Raw genomic sequence first — 14818 nt, 5'->3', positions numbered from 1 at the left:
GTAGTGTACTGTATTTCTATTCAAAAAAATGTTCAAAAGTGTGTGAAATTTTTTGGGACTTAACGTCTAAGGTTATCAGCCCCTAAGCTTACACACTACTTAACCTAAATCATCCTACGGACAAACACACACACACACCCATCGTCTAAAATTGTGAGCCATATGTTTGTGACTATTACAGCGCCATCTGTCACAAAGCGAAAAAAGTGGTCCGACTAAAACAGTCATATTTCTTTACGTACCGGTACTACACGAATACGTAATAAACATGGGGGTTCCTATTTGAAAATACGCAGTTGATATCCGTTTGACCTATGGGAGCGCCATCTAGCGGGCCAACCATAGCGCCATGTGGTTCCCCCTTTCAGGCTAGATGAGTTTCGTTCTTTGTAGTGTTTTCGTTTGACGCTTATTTCGCGAGATATTTGGCCCAGTCACGATCAATGGACCATCCTGTATACATAGATAATTTGCCGGACAGGGTGGGCAGCAGCCTGCGGTTGTTTGCAGATGGTGGTGTGGTGTAGGGTAAGGTGACGTAATTGAGCGTAGGAAGGTAGAAGACGACTTAAAGAAAGTTTATAGTTGGTATGGTGAATGTTAGCTAGCTCCAAATGTGGAGAAATGTAAGTGAATGTGGATGAGTAGTAAAGAAAAGTCTGTAGCGTTCTGTTACAGTATGTCTAGTGTCCTGCTTGATACAGTCAAGTCATTTAAATATCTGGGCGCAACGTTGCAGAGCGATATGAAAGAAATGAACAGGCGAGGGCTGTGTTAGGAAAGGCGAATGGTCGACTTCGGTTTATTGAGAGAATTTTAGGAAGAGGGGATTCATCTGAAAAGGAGACTGAATGTAGGGCGCTTGTGCGACCTATTATTGACTACTTATCGATATTTGGGATCTGCACCAGTTTGGATTGAAAGACGAGATGGAAGCCATTCGGATTTGTTAGCGCTGAGTTTAAACAACACGTATGTGTTACTGAGATGCTATGGGAATGCAAATGGGAATTCCTGGAGAGATCGTCTTTCCGAGAGACACTATTGAGGAAATTTAGTCAACAGGCGTTTGAAGCTGGCTGACGAACGATTCTACTGCCATCAACATACAATGCGCTGAAGAACTATGAAGATAAGAACCGGGGAATTAGGGCTCATACGGAAGAATATACACAGTCGTTTTTACCTCTCCCTATTTGTGAATGGAACAGGAAAGGAAATGACTAAGAGTGATACAGGGTACTCTACGCCACGCACCATACGGTGGCTTGCGGTGCACGGCTGGAGTTCTCCCATTAACTGTTTGTCATCTTCTATTGCCGTAGTGCCGCCTCGTTTTCTTGTTCCATTTACTGGCGTCACTAACGTCCTGTCTTACTTGCCCGTGAGTGGCAGCAGCAGCGCGTTCTAAGCGCTACAGTCTGGAACCGTGGTTCGAATCCTGCCTCGGGCATGGATGTATGTGGTGTCTTTAGGTTAGTTAGGTTTAAGTAGTTCTACGCTCTAGGGGACTAATGTTCTCAGAAGTTAAGTCGCATAGTGCTCAGAGCCATTTGAACCATTTTTTTTGATAAACGCACTGTTGTACCATCTCTGGAGCGACCGATAGTATTTCCGGGTCTTCGTGTGTTGGGAAGTCAGTGAGTGGGAGACGCAGCAGCAGTGCAGTCACGACGGAGCAGCAGTCAGTGACAGACTAGCAGTCCAGTCGATCGGTTGGCATGGAGCAGCAAGCAAGCCCCTGTTGCACTGGTTGTCGCTTGTGGGACATTCACCCGAGTAACAACGTTTGTGTATTTAACTCGGCTGAGATTCCAGCCGTCTTCCTGCGAAATTTTACTTAATTTATTCCCTGTTATGGAAGCTCCCCAGCGGTATCTTCTGCCATGTGGCCGTTGACGTTCCGGTTACCTGCCATGGTCGTTGACGTAATTTTAGGCAGTCTATTTTTCTCGTCGTGTTGTTGCTGTCCAGCGCGGTGTGTAGTTTGACAGCTGAGTGTTGTTGGTCGTTGTGGGCGCCAATATTCTGTGTGTCGTATATTGAAATCTTGTGGACGTTTTGCTGGTTGCGTGGAGCGGAACTGATTTGGTTGATTGGTCGGTCGGCTGTCTGTCGGTTGGGTTGCCTCCAGATTATGACGTCGTTGGACAGGCTGCCTGTCTCACCTAAACGGCCGTTAGTGTTACAATCCCAGGCCGACCCTTGGAAACGTCTGAGCGCCGTTCCTTGTGTGTTATGTGGTAATTTCCCTGTTTGGATTTTAGTTATTTTTTTGATGTATGTCTTTCAGCCGAGTATCAATATCTCTTAAATTGATTTATTTTGTTACCCTTAAGGCATGAGGTTGTTATATTTTTATATGGTGCCTTCAGTCGAATTTTGCTGGAGAGGTTTTAAGATAAGACCTTTTGCCTTTTAGATTGAAACTCTTTCTAGGCCTTAAGCCGTTAAACATATTTGTTGATATGTGGCCTTCAGCCGAGTATTAATATCTCTTAAATTAATGTCCTTGTCTTGCCCTTAAGGTATGAGATTGTTATTCTTTATTTTATATGAAATGTTTTAAGATACCGCCTTCTGCCTATTAAAACTGGAACTCATAAGCCGATAAATTATTTGTTGGTGAACGGCTGCAGCAGAGTTTTGATATCTCTTAAATTTATGTTCTTCTCTTGCCCTTGATGCATTATATTGTTATGCTGTTGAATGGGGCCTTCAGCCTAATTTTCGTGAAATGTTTTAAGATAAGGCCTTCTGCCTTTTGATTGAAACTCTTCTTATTGCTTAATATGCGACTTACAGCCTTGCTCCATTAACCATTAAAATTCAATTGCTAAGGCCTTCAGGCGATTCGATTGAAGATTTAGAAAATATTCTTGGGTGAAACCTCCAGAAGAACCTTGTATTTCAATTTTGTTTAATTACTGTGTCTTGGATTTTGCATGTGGCCATCAGCTGATCTAAAGTTAATCAAAGGAGGTTGATTAAAGTTTGTAGTGTTTTGCATCCTTGTTGTAATATTGTATGTTGATAAATAAAGATTGTATGATTGAGTGCAAGTGACAGGAACTCATTTTGGCCCCTTTCCACAACCTAATCCGCTATGTCCTGCTAGCCCAGGCATTTCACCTATGTAGATGCAGATGAGAGCAGGTCCAGTATGAGTAATGATAGTGGACGTGAGGTACGAGGTGGGAACACGTAATGCACCCAAGAACACGGTAGAACATGATACGTTTGCTGCTCCACGTGCCATGGTGTGGGGAGGCATAATGTTGAATGAATCTTTGATTGCGCTACACTCACAGGTCACCGTTATGATGCCACGATACTCCTTCCCAACGTGCGTGTTTCCAGGGGTGCATTCGGGCCTGACTTCATTTTTATGAAGACAATGCGTGACCGCATCAAACAAAATCGCCGGAAGAACATTTGCAAAGGCGGGATGTTAGGCGTTTCGCCGAATTAAATTCCATCGATCACATGCGAAATGCGTTATGGAGACTCGTTCAGAACGTCCTCAAGCAGCAGCTATGACCCAGGCGTTGTCTACCGCGCTTCTGTACTGTAATGTAGAACAGTGATTTCTGTGTGTGGTCAAAGTTCCTTATAGCAAAGTTACTTGCCGCAGACACACCATGCGAAGGTTATTTTCGTCCCTAAATTTTTCACCCTGCCTCGGGCATGGATGTTTTTGATGTCCTTAGGTTAGTTAGGTTTAAGTAGTTCTAAGTGCTAGTGGACTGATGACTTGAGGTGGTAAGTCCCATAGTGCTCAGGGCCATTTGAACCTAAATTTTTCGTAGCAGTGTATATCAGAATATTCTCTCAACCGGAACACATACCCACTAGCAGTTGCCTATTTAGATCATTTTATATATTGCTATCAGTTTTGCTTGTGGATGTTCCGTAATTGTTTAGTCTATTACATGCTGAAATATACCCTTAATAATATACGAAAGGTTAGTTGGAAAAACTGAAAAAGTTATTGAATTGTGATTATGAAAATAATGTAACTAGACTAGCGATCCTGCATCTACGATGGTCGCTCCAAAAGAAATGCACACTGTTTTTGTAAAAATACAGTTTTCATTCAGAATATGTGAAAGTTTTATAGTGTGTAGATATATCCTTTCCGCTTATTTTCAAACTTAGTTCAACCTGTTCCCGTGAGTGGCGCTGTCACAGCATGTCTTCAAGACGAATGCTACACTTGACGTTCGTCAGAAGAAACTTGCTGTCATAGAATTCCTGTTCTGTGAAAACGAGACAGTGGGAAACATCCACAAGAGGTTGGAAAAGGTGTATGGAGATGCTGCTATCGATCGCAGTACAGTTAGTCGGTGGGCAAGCAGGTTACGTGACGAAAGCGGGCACGGCGATATTGAGGATTGTCCTCGCCGCGGCAGGCCTCGTATTGCACACACTTCAGACAAATTGCAGAGAATTAACGAATTGGTGACTGCTGACAAACGCATCACAGTTGGGATAGGGGAAGGAAGTGTTTGCACAACACTGAAAGTGTTAAAAAAGGTTTGTGCTGGGTGGGTTTCCAGGTTGTTGACAGTGGCTCACAAAGAAGCAAGAAAAACGGTATGCAGAGAACTGACCTGGTTCCATGTGAGTATCATCCATTTGGGAAACTGAAAGACTCTCTTCGTGGAACAAGGTTTGAAGATGATGACTTCCTTGTGCACGCTGCCAAACAGTGGATCCAACAGATTGGTCCAGAATTTTACCATGCGAGTATACAGGCGCTGGTTCCAAGATGGCGTAAAGCAGTTAAGAGGGATGGAAATTATGTGGAGAAATGAAAATATTGTTCCTAAAGGATGTATCTACACACTGTGAATCTTTCGAACGTGTAGAATTAAAGATGGATTAAAAAAGCAGTGCGCATTTCTTTTGGACTGAACCTAGTATATGCCTACTGGGTACTCGGATGCACTTTCTGACTTACAGATTTTCCATGCATAACATTTGTATGTATTTCAACCACATCTTACCCACAAACTCACTGATCGCTAGACAGACTGCAGCTTCAAACTAAACAATGTTCGTCGCAGTGCTTAAACGATTACGAACAATGGATAATTATTCCACATGCAACTGCCGTACCGCTGTCTATTGTTCAATATACAAGAGCTGAGCGTTTCGATTTGCCCTTTCATCAGGACGGCCTATACAGAATTGCTGTCACTTTACGGACACGCGATACGTCCCTTTGAAAACACTGCGATTTGCGACGACCGGGAATGAAGTTTTCGACTACAGACAGCTGTTGTGAACAGGACGCCTACATTCTCACTGTCTTAAAGCCTCCAACTTCAAAGTGGTATGCCTTCTCTCCTGCTAGCTCTAGAATTCCTTTCATTTAGATATTCAACAATAATAAAATATCTACAGATTAAAAATGATATGTACCTATCTCAATAATATTACACCTTCTACGCACGACGTAATTTTAATACGCACTTTTATATTCTCATGAAAAGACGTCCATTCTAATAGATGTTACTAGTGATCACCTATCGTTCCACATACAAATCAGCCACACTACTTAACTTCGAATTCGCCAGCCCTCCCAAAACAAACGTCCTCTTCACAGACGTTTCATCAATTAACCCTGTACGTTTACACTTTTTTAAGAAAGAAATCGAATTTCTGAACCTTGGCGAAATAAGTTGTTGTGTTTATACGGTGGTGGGGGGTGACGCAGTATGTGAAAGTTGCTGTATTTGGATGGGTTACTCCTGTAAACGAAATATCAGATCTGAAGATGGTTCTAAAGGAACCGAAACCGGTCATAACAATAAAAATTTTGCAGTCAAGACGGATTAAAAGTTTCATTATAAAATCATAGATCACGGTTATCTATAAGGCATTATGTCTGTTTTTGCAAAAAATGTGCTGTGAGATTTGCAATTTGAAATAATCAAATATTTTTAACCAATGCTTATCCTACAGCTGTTTAATAGAAAAGAACATGCAAATGGAAAAATATGTGTTTTAATTTTTATGCTAAAAGTAAAACGTTCTCCGAAAAACTACTTCAGCAACAGCAGCGACTTTGCTTTGGCCACGTAGAGTACGTTCTTCAGAAGTGCGACAGACGACTCAACTTCCAAATGTCTGCCTTTCCTCTTTTCCATAAAGAGCCCATGAGAAAGAATTGCGGAAATGAGTCTCAACAATGCATCACACAGCGTACTAAGCTTCTTACAGCATTGCTGTAACACGAGCTAAACTGGTAAGTCATGCGCGGCATTTCTAATTTTTTTCTTTCATTTGTACCCACATCAGCCAGCCTCCGAGACATATTGAATCACTCACACACACATACACCCAACGTTTGCATACAATATTTATATGGTTGTAAACGTCTTGCTTACATCGCTATATGCTCCCATCATAAACTCCAGTTCAACATGGAACAAATAAGATTCATGACTCTAGACAACTTTCCTTCCATGCACTGGTTGCATCGTGTAAGTTACATGAGTGTGATGTTCCTGAACACTGTTCTGAAAAGTTTATTTTGCGCAGTAACTGCAAGGAGACCCTGTTACCCGTCCTAAGCTGGGCCACATCGCTAGCTCTGTGTAACTAGAATGAAATTAAGCAACTAATACGTACAGGAAATATGGAAAGGGAGTAGAACTCATTTGCCAGAGGGCATGTTTAGATGTATTGGTTCATAAATTATTAATACTATTTCACTGCTCCATTTCGCCGACAGACGTATCTTATCCAGTTACAGTGAAGAGCCAAAAAGTGGTACACCTACCCAATACCGTGTAGGTCCCCCACGAGCAGGCAGAAGTAACGAAACACGGTGTGACATGGACTCGACTGATGTCTGAAGTACGCAGGGGGAAAACGGACACCTTGAATCCTGTAAGACTGTCCATAAATTAGTAAGAGTATGAGCGGACAGAGAACTCTTAATCAGTGTATGTAGTAAGGCATCCCAGATATGTTTAGTAATGTTCGGGTTCAGAGATTTTAGTGTCCAGCTGAAGTTGGGTTGGGTTCTATTGGGGAAAGAGATCAAACAGCCAGGTCATCGGTCTCATCGGATTAGCGAAGGAAGTCCGTCGTGCCCTCTCAAAGGAACCATCCCGCCATTTGCGTGAAGCGATTTAGGGAAAGCATTGAAAACCTAAATCTGGATGGCTGGACGCGGGATTGAACCGTCGTCCAGATGAAGTATTTAAACTCAGAAGAGAGTTCCAGGAGCCATTCTCTAGCATTTGTGGACATGTCGTATGTCGCATTGCCTGCCGATATCCCAGTCCGGCGGAATGTACAAAACAGTGGACATGAATAGATGCAGATGATCAGACAGGATGCTTACGCATGTGTCACCTATCAGAGTGATATCTAGATGTATCAGGGGTGTCATATCACTCCAACTGCACACGCCTTAGACTATCACAGAGCCTTCAACAGCTTGAACAGTCCCCTGCTGACACGCAGGTTCCATAGATTCATGAGGTTGTCTCCATAACCATACACGTCCATCTGAAACGAGACTCGTCCGACCAGGCAACATGTTTCCAATCATTAACAGTCCAGTGTGGGTCTTGACGGGCCCAGGCTTGGTGTAAAGCTTTGTGTCTTGGAATCATCAAGGGCACACGAGTTGGCCTCCGGCTCCAAAAGCCCATATCAATGATGTTCTATTGAATGATTCACACGCTGACTCTTGTCTGTCATCGTTGGTCCCATTCTTGCAGTATCTTTTTCCAGCAGCAGCGATGTCGAAGATTTATTTTTTGTATCGGATCGGTGAAATGGTCGTACGTGAAAATCCCCACTTCATAGCTACCTAGAAAATGCTCTGACCCATTGCTCGTGCACCGACTATAACACTACGTTCAAACTCATCTAAATTTTGATAATCTGCCACTATGCCGGCCGGGGTGGCCGAGATGTTCTAGGCGCTTCAGTCTGGAACCGCGCGACCGTTACCGTCGCAGGTTCGAATCCTGCCTCGGGTATGGATGTGTGTGATGTCCTTAGGTTTAAGTAGTTCTAAGTTCTAGGGGACTGATGACCTTAGATGTTAAGTCCCATAGTGCTGAGAGCCATCCGAAACTGATGATTAAGTGAAACCCTCAGCTGGCGATAGGTGTTGTTGATATACCTCGATGGGGACAGCTGAAAATGTGTGCCCCGACCGGGACTCGAACCCGGGATCTCCTGCTTACATGGCAGACGCTCTGCCCATCTGAGCCACCGAGAACACAGATGAATAGCGCGACTGCAGGGACTTATCCCTTGCACGCTTCCCGTGAGACTCACATTCCCAACTGTCCACAATTCTACATATGTAAGGTACTTTATAAACATTTGCTCATCCACTCATTACTCGCGCACACTTTAACGATTCCCGTAAGAGTTTGGGCAGCCTGTGGGCACTCACACAGACGAAGGTCAGTGGCTGGGCAGCCTTTAACTATACATACGAAGACAGTGACTGTTCTCGAAAGAAGAGATACTGTTGATGACCGTGCAGCTTTTCCCTGGAATAAATGGTGATTAACGTAAACCCCCAGCTGCCGACATGTGTTGTTGATATACCTCGATGTGGACAGCACATATTTTCTCATCTGTCCACATTGAGGAAGATCAACAACACCTGTCGGCAGCTGGGGTTTTAAGTTAATCATCATTTATTCCAGGGAAAAGCTGCACGGTCATCAACAGTGTCTCTTCTTTCGAGAACAGGTATTGTCTTCGCATACACCATTTGAACCTGCCATTGTAGAAGCAGTAACCGATCTAACAACTGCTCCATACACTTGTTCTCTTATATAGGCAATGCCGCATGCAGCACCGTATTTCGTCTGTATACATATCTCTGCATTTGAATACGCATGGCTATACCAGTTTCTCTGGCGGTTCAGTGAACATAAGTTAGTTTGTAGATAGAAATAGCAAACCCGTATAAATAATTGATCTGAGCCGTGACTTGGCGAAGAATTCGTAAAATTTGTTTCAGTGATGTAGGAAAGCTGAGGGTATCGTAACGTAAAAAAGGAAAGGAAGAATAGCGGCAATCAAGTGATAGCTGGCTGGAATAGCGCGATGAGGGGGCGAGGGAGGGGGTGGGGGTGGAGGAACACATTACGCCACCTCTGGCTGTCACCATTAGTAGCTGCTGGCAGCTGTTGAGCGAAAAAGACCATTCGATCCCGTCCGTTTGCTTTTACGGCCTCATCGCGACTCAGATGTCAGTGTGCCCCACTCGTTACTCGCCAGCATTCGGCGACGCCATCCTGCGAACAGTTTATGACGCGGAAAGCGGGTCCGTCTGCTCCACGTGCGTAATCTCTGCTCCTCGTTTGCTGTTTCCAACGATCCGTGGAACACGACTACAGAGGGAAAAGAAAAAAAAATAAATGAAAGATTTACCCAGTACTGAATACGCTTAGCGGTAACTTCGCTGTGTATCCCTCACCTCTGACATAACATCACTTTACTAGTCGTGTTAGTGCAAATACCGAGCAAATGCGAGAATGAATACTGCGCAGCAATGAATACGTGTGTGAACCGACGCTCGTAGTTGCGACTGATGTGTTTGTGTAATATTATGCCCGCACTTGTATGCTTTTTGCTGGCTGGAAGCAGTGGCCAGTAATCGCTTCACTCTAGTGTAAAATGTTTTTCTTTTAACGCGTATGCAACATCAAGAGTTCGGGGAGGATTAAAACGACATTCTAGCTTGTAGTTCTTGCTTAATAAGTAAATGTGACATCAAGAGTCACTTTGTGAAATCAGATTTATAATAATAAAAGAAGAGGTAGGAAAAAAAGGATCCAAACGGGCTTTTTAGTACTGTAGCTTAGAGCATTCTTTGCGGTAAGCTAGGAGTAGATTCAAACTTTAACCAATCAGAAGGTCTATACACTGAAGTTAGGGAAAAGGTAATTTTTGCATAATTGAAGGAAAGAGAGGAATCCTAGGCTGTGGCGCTTTGTCTATGATACTGTCTTTATATGATGATGATAATGATGATGATGATGATGATGACGAAGACGACGGCGATGACGATGATGATGATGATGATGATGATGATGATGATGATGATAGATGAAGTTTAGGGTGCTAAACGACTGCGTCGTGAGTGCCGTTGTTTGAAATAAATATAGAAGAGCGTGGTAAAAATCTATTAAAAAGTTGTATCCTCATACAAGTATTGAAAATAGAGCTCTGATATTACGAGATTTATAAAAGACCAACCATAAAAGTTCAGATAAGTCTTAGCAGAATAATCATATAAAACCTAGGACAAAATACCCGTACGGACACACTTAGAAAGGGGACAGATGACCGTTACTGGGTGACTAGTAAGAAACAATTGGCGACCGAATCACTTTGCGACATATTGAAACGTCACACTCGATATTTTGGGAAGAGTTCCTGACATAAAAAAATGTTAAAACATGAATCACACTCACCTCATTATCGGTCCTGCGGGAGGCCCAGATTTGCCCTCCGTTTATCATATAAAAGACACCCAGATAAATTATATCATATCGACAACTGTTTTCTACATCTGTAACACACCCTGGGCTCCTTGCGACGTAAGAGGAAGTCATGGGTTATGCGCAATGTCTCGGTGTAAGCATTGTAAGTGCTACTTCTTAGCTCGTCGTGGTCACAAGAAAGTATGCGGCGGTCATACTGAAGGTTTCACTGACCTAAGCCTATTGCTCCACACGTCTAGCCACTGAGCCTCCCACCAACTCAGCAGTCATTTTCTGCTGGGTTCAAGGGCATATAGGGATCCGGGGAATGAACTCTCTGGTTCGGCTGCCAAGAAGGCTTGAGCCGTTCCACATCCTGCCTGCTGCTCAGAGCTCTTGCGAGATTTTGCCAGATTCATGTCTTAGAAGACAATGCGAAGGTGGAAGGCTCAGTGGCTGACAGTCACGATTAACAAGCTGTAGCCAGTGAAACCTTCAATGAGGCTGTGAGTGTCATTAGAGGTGGTGCGTAGCACTTGTCTCGTAGAGACACTACATTTACCAATATGTTTTGACGGGTGGAGCTCTATTGACTGCATATGTTTGAAAAATAAATCACACTTCAGCACCAACAACAGCTCTAGATGAAATAAATCTTTAGTAGCCACCGGTATCGAACATCTGATCGTCATCAAGTATCATGAAACAAGGTCTATGTGGCAAGGTTCTCACTAAGGCGTCAAATACGCAAAAAGTGCTACCTGAAGGTTTCCTTACTCAGTAATTCCACTTCTCCGGAAAATCGCGTCAAAAATAGCCTCTTATAAGTGGACATGACACTATCTTCATCTTTGTTCAGCCATCCAGGGACACCAGCGGAATCTTGAGGAAAATTACAGCTGGGAGATCGAAACATCGAGTAGTGGAGGAATCTGTAGAGCCTAACTTCTCTAAGTATTTTTTTACATTTGATTGACGAATTCATCCATCTTTACCAAATGCTCCCATTCAAACTTGGCATATAGTAAATTTCTGGAGACGGATTGGTCGTAGACAAATTTGTTTACTGTGTCGCGTTTCCGTACGTCATTATCTTTTATTACCACAGTTTTCTGCAGATGATGAAACGGGTCAAAATAAAGAAATTTGTCTGCGCCTAAGACGTCTCCAAAAGTTTATTACATGTCAGAGGATTTTACCAATAAAATAAAAATCGTGTTGAGTCACATTTTATTATTGACAGCAGTGAAGCAGAACGGTTTATGTTCTGTCACACAAGCCACTGTGGATAATTCTACGATATCTGGTGATCAGATGATAATAGCCAATAGTTAATAAACATTTATTTCAACAACATAAATTCACAGTTCTGAATCACGACGTTAATTAAAAAAATGTTCACATGTCCGTGAAATCTTATGGGACTTAACTGCTAAGGTCATCAGTCCCTAAGCTTACACACTACTTAACTTAAATTATCCTAAGGACAAACACACACACCCATGCCCGAGGAAGGACTCGAACCTCCTCCGGCACCAGCCGCACAGCCCATGACTGCAGCGCCTGAGACCGCTCGGCTAATCCCGCGCGGCGTTACTCAGAGCCTGGTATTCATTAAAATGGTTCAAATGGCTCTGAGCACTATGGGACTCAACTGCTGTGGTCATTAGTCCCCTAGCACTTAGAACTACTTAAACCTAACTAACCTAAGGACATCACACACATCCATGCCCGAGGCAGGATTCGAACCTGCGACCGTAGCAGTCGCACACTTCCGGACTGCGCGCCTAGAACCGCGAGACCACCGCGGCCGGCTGGTATTCATTATAACGGTTTACGGAAAACATAGTAAAACCAACACCGGAGGGTCAGACAGGACTTACAGTTTAACTCCGTCCAAATGTGTGTGCATTACGTCCAAACACAGGTTGATTTTTCGATGTCTACGGAAAATCAAACGATGAACAGATAATGCTGTCAGCAGTCGAAAACTTATGTAGCCTACAATTTTTCACGCAAAATAATATTTATTTATCTTACAAACGATTCGGAACACCATAAATCACAAAATTTTAATTGCCTACATTGTAAAGAATTTATTCAGCTTGTTCCTTTAAACGAACAGGGGAGATAGCCATGACTTAGGGAATATCGTACTTATTTGTCTGCAGGTGTAACAGACAACCAATCAGATGCAATAAGTGGTGGTTTCAAATTATCTGCACCATGGTTTCAACGGATTTAAACCCATCTTCATCTTCATCGGAAGGACGAGAAACAAAATTCACATTAGGAATCAGTCAGTAAAGGTATCTTCATATGAAATGTTGCCAAATGTGTTGGCAACGGTCTCTACATTCGTATGTAAAAGAAATTGTCAGTAAAATCAAGAGCTTGTCACATCAGTAAAACCAATTTCATATAATACCAGACCATGTTAAAAGCTACATGCCGACCCATGTTATTACATTGGTCAAACAGGCAGAGTTGTGACAAGATACAAATACCATATGGTAGGAAAGAAAGGAGATAACATTTGTTATTCTACGTTTGATGAACTTCTACTAATTGCCAACCACACTCCCAAAAATTTGGGAGACAATTATTCTTCACAGAGCAATCAAAGGTCGTAGCATGGATCTTTGGGAATAGCTAGAGATCTATAAATATCTTGAGCTCAAGGACGGGAATTCGCTAAAATTATTCTTCACAGAGCAATCGAAGGTCGTAGCATGGATCTTTGGGAATAGCTAGAGATCTATAAACATCTTGAGCTCAAGCACGGGAATTCGCTAAAATTATTCTTCACAGAGCAATCAAAGGTCGTAGTATGGATCTTTTGGAATAGCTAGAGATCTATAAACATCTTGAGCTCAAGGACGGGAATTCACTAAACGACCAGGTGTAGCCATTAAGAGTGGTTCATCTAATCAAGGTTATATTATACAGTTTTTATGGACAAAGTTTCGTTTGTGAGTCTACGTTGTACAAAGACGTTGATGCCACCCACTTTTGTTACGTTGAGAGATCTATGAATTTTTGTCATTTACTGTCATTATGTTAAATAGCTTGCTAATGGACTGGCATTATTTGTTTTGGTACGATGATATCTGGAGGTGATATTAATTTCTTTGCTCTCATTACACTTGTAATAACGTACTTGTGCACAGACTGCATTATTTCCGTTTGATAATGTACTGATAGTCCTACAAGGGTTTTAACGTATGCTAATATATATTATGTATTTGTCTTACACTTGAGATTGATTTTACTGAAATGACAAGCCCTGGGTTCCTGGGACCTTCACTTTTACACTTGGATCTATAGACCATTGCCGACACATGTTACGTGGAGACAGCTTTATTGACTGATTGCTAATGTGACTTTTGTTTCTTGTCCTTCTGAGGAAGATTGATTTAAATGCATTGAAACCATGGTAGAGCTTAATTCAAAACAACCATCTATTGCCATTGGTTGGCTGTCTGTTACACCTGCTGTTCTGAAATCGTTGATGTATTGTAGTCTTGTTCAAAATATTGACTTGTTCGTCAGAGATTGACCTGAAGGGCTACTTGGGAAATGTCAGAAGGAAGTGTGATAGGATCACTCTTGTTCTCGACATACATAAACGATATGACAGATAGTGTGAGCAACAGTTTGCCGCTGTTTCCTGATGACCATGTAGGGTAAAGGGATATGCCGTCACTGAGAGACTGTGGGACGGTGCTGGACGTCTTGGGCAGAATTTCTATTTGTTGCGAAGTACGGTAGCTTGCACTAAATGTTGGAAAATGTAAATTAATGCAGACGAGTAGGAAAAATAGTCCCTTATTGTTCGACTACAGAATTAACGGTGTGGTATCATATCGATGGAGTAGCTATGCCTAACGCGTCAGAGCAACATGAAACGGAACGGCCACGAAAGGTCGGTCTCAGGGAGTTACAGTGGTCAGCTCTGCCATGTTGGGAGGATTTTAGGAAGCTGTATCTCATCTATAAAGGAGAACGCACACAACATTTGTGCTACGAATACTTGAGTACAGCTGGAGTGTTTTGGATCCCCTCAAAAACGGAAGGCATCGAAGTAATTCAGAGGTTTCATGCTGGATTTGTTACCAGTAGGATTGATCATAAAAGCTACCGGAAGTCAGATGGAGCGAAGGGGAAATTCTGTTGTAGAAGTTTATGGGCCGGCAGAGACTGCAGAACGATCATATTGCCATCAACAAACATGCCGCATAAGAACGGTGCCGACAAGACAAGGAAAGTCAGATCTCTTACGGAAGAATCAACAACGATAGTTCTAGATGTTCGTGCCGAAGTCGCAAGCCGAAGATGAA

General features: G+C 42.7%; 1 protein-coding gene and 1 non-coding gene across 3 annotated transcripts in view; one reads left to right on the top strand and one right to left on the bottom strand.

The window, feature by feature from the left end:
• LOC126284182 (lachesin-like) overlaps positions 1-14818 on the top strand; it is a 1090923-nt gene that overhangs the window by 216746 nt on the left and 859359 nt on the right. The gene's annotated exons all lie outside the window — the stretch shown is intronic.
• On the bottom strand, positions 8178-8252 carry Trnat-ugu (transfer RNA threonine (anticodon UGU)). Its single transcript has one exon. It is a non-coding gene; the product is annotated as a tRNA-Thr (tRNA).

The sequence above is a fragment of the Schistocerca gregaria genome, chromosome 1 (genome assembly GCF_023897955.1).
Source record: "Schistocerca gregaria isolate iqSchGreg1 chromosome 1, iqSchGreg1.2, whole genome shotgun sequence".
Lineage (NCBI taxonomy): Eukaryota > Metazoa > Arthropoda > Insecta > Orthoptera > Acrididae > Schistocerca > Schistocerca gregaria.
This window is presented reverse-complemented; position numbering and strand designations above follow the sequence as displayed.